The sequence below is a fragment of the Macaca fascicularis genome, chromosome 19 (genome assembly GCF_037993035.2).
Source record: "Macaca fascicularis isolate 582-1 chromosome 19, T2T-MFA8v1.1".
Taxonomy (NCBI): Eukaryota; Metazoa; Chordata; class Mammalia; order Primates; family Cercopithecidae; genus Macaca; species Macaca fascicularis.
In genome coordinates, this window is record NC_088393.1 from 44,366,964 (window position 1) to 44,369,490 (window position 2,527).

The following is a 2,527-nucleotide window of genomic DNA, read 5'->3' on the forward strand; positions in this document are numbered from 1 at the left end:
CCTTCCTCATTTTTTAAACCAAAAATCATGTCTGATGCTTACCGTCTTCCACAGGTTTTTTAAAACTTTGTATTTAAATTGTGTATCCAAATGTATTTCACTCCAGGTTATAAATTCGGAGTCTAAATTGACATTCCCTCTCTCCTCCAGTCACATACCAATGCCAGCTGTTCTGTAATTCTTTGGTTCATTGTTTTGTTCTGCTTTCTTGGTGACACATTATACTCTTGTTTATATTTGCTTGTGTTTTTAGGGCAATCTTTTCTGATCTGTGTATTTGTGTTTGCACCAGTGTCACACCATTTGAATTGTGTGACCTTTAATATTTTTAAATTCCTTGTGGAGGTTTAACTTTTTGAAGTCAGTGTTAATCTTTTTATTTTATTATTATTTTGTATATTTTTTGAGACGGAGTTTCACTCTGTTGCCCAGGCTGGAGTACAGTGGTGTAATCTTGGCTCGCTACAACCTCTGCCTCCCGGCTTCAAGGAATTCTCCTGGCTCAGCCTCCTGAGTAGCTGGGATCACAGGCGTGTGCCACCACGCCCTGCTAATTTTGTATTTTTAGTAGAGATGGGGTTTCTCCATGTTGGTTAGGATAGTCTCGAACTCCTGACCTCAGGTGATCCACCTGCCTTGGCTTCCCAAAGTGCTGGGATTATAGGCGTGAGCAATTGCACTTGGCTTTATTCCTTTTTTATTGAGACGGAGTTTCACTCTTGTTGCCTAGGCTGGAGTGCAATGGTGTAATCGCGGCTCATCACAACCTTTACCTCCCAGGTTCAAGCGATTCTTCTGCCTCAGCCTTTCAAGTAGTTGGGATTACAGGCATGTGTCACAACACCCAGCTAATTTTTTGTATTTTTAGTAGAGACGGGGTTTCACCATGTTAGCCGGGATGGTCTCCATCTCCCGACTTCAGGTGATCCACCCGCCTCGGCCTCCGAAAGTGCTGGGATTACAGGCGTGAGCCACTGCGGCCGGCCTTTTTATTTTACAAATTTACATTTTTAATTGTCAAGCCAAAATCACAAAACAAAAACTTGCTAGAAAGCCAAACTTAATTGTAATCATACTTATAGATGGCTATTCTCAGTTTGGTAGAGAAAATCATGCTATACTGTGCTTTTTTAAGGAAGTGTAATTATGATATGCATGCCATACCTTTCACTGCTTTTATCATGCCAAAGATTTCGTGAGTGCCATTTCAGTAAATATAAATTTTTCTTATTTTCATGATATATTTAATGACTTTAAAATGACTATTCCCATTATGGTTGCCTCTGAATTTTTGCAGCTATAAAAGCTGACCTCAGCTGGGCACAGTGGCTCATGCCTGTAATCCCAGCACTTTGGAAGGCCAAGGTGGGCAGATCACAACGTCTGAAGATTGAGGCCATCCTGGCTAACACAGTGAAACCCTGTCTCTACTAAAAATACAAAAAAGTAGCTGGACATGGTGGCATGCGCCTGTAATCCCAGCTACTTGGGAGGCTGAGACAGGAGAATCGCTTGAACCTGGGAGGTGGAGGTTGCAGTAAGCTGAGATGGTGCCTCTGCACTCCAGCCTGGAGGACAGAGTGAGATTCTGTAAAAAAAAAAAAAAAAAAAACTGACCTCATTGGATGCTCATTTTTACTTTTAAAACATTTATTTTAATTGCCAAAATTATCCACATTTTCTCCTTGTGAGCTTGTTTTGTTCCTTTCCATCAGTCCTAATCCCAATGCCATACTAGAAAGTGACACTGTTATGAAAGTGTTGTTTATCAATCCAGGTATTAATTTTTGTTGTTGTTGTTTTTCTTCTCTTTTTTTTTTTTTTTTTTTTTTGAGACAGAGTCTCACTCTGTTGTCCAGGCTGGAGTGCAGTGGCATGATCTCGGCTCACCACAACTGCTGCCTCCTGGGTTCAAGTGATTCTCCTGCCTCAGCCTCCCTAGTAGCTGAGACTACAGGCACATGCAACCATGCCTGGCTAAGTTTTGTAATTTTAGTAGAGACAGGGTTTCACTACGTTGGCCAGGCTGGTCTCGAACTCCTGACCTCGTGATACACCCGCCTCGGCCTCCCAAAGTTCTGGGATTACAGGCATGAGCCACCACGTCCGGACAATTATTTTTTCTTAAAGATATTAGTGGTGTTCTGTTTTTTGAGACCAAGTCTCACTCTGTTGCTCAGGCTGGAGGGCAGTGGCGCAATCTCGGCTCACTGCAACCTCTGCCTCCCAAGTTCAAGTGAGTCTTCTGCCTCAGCCTTCCGAGTAGCTGGGATTACAGGCGTGCGCCACCATGCCCAGCTAATTTTTGTATTATTAGTAGAGACAGGGTTTCACCATATTGACCAGGCTGCTCTCGAACTCCTGACCTCATGATCCTCCCGCCTTGGCTTCCCAAAGTGCTAGGATTACAGGCATGAGCCACTGCGCCTGGCCATTAGTGGTGTTTTAAAAAATTATGTCTAGGTATATATAATCAGGCTGTATGTATTGGATTGCTGTGAAGAGTCAATGAATTAATAAATGTAAA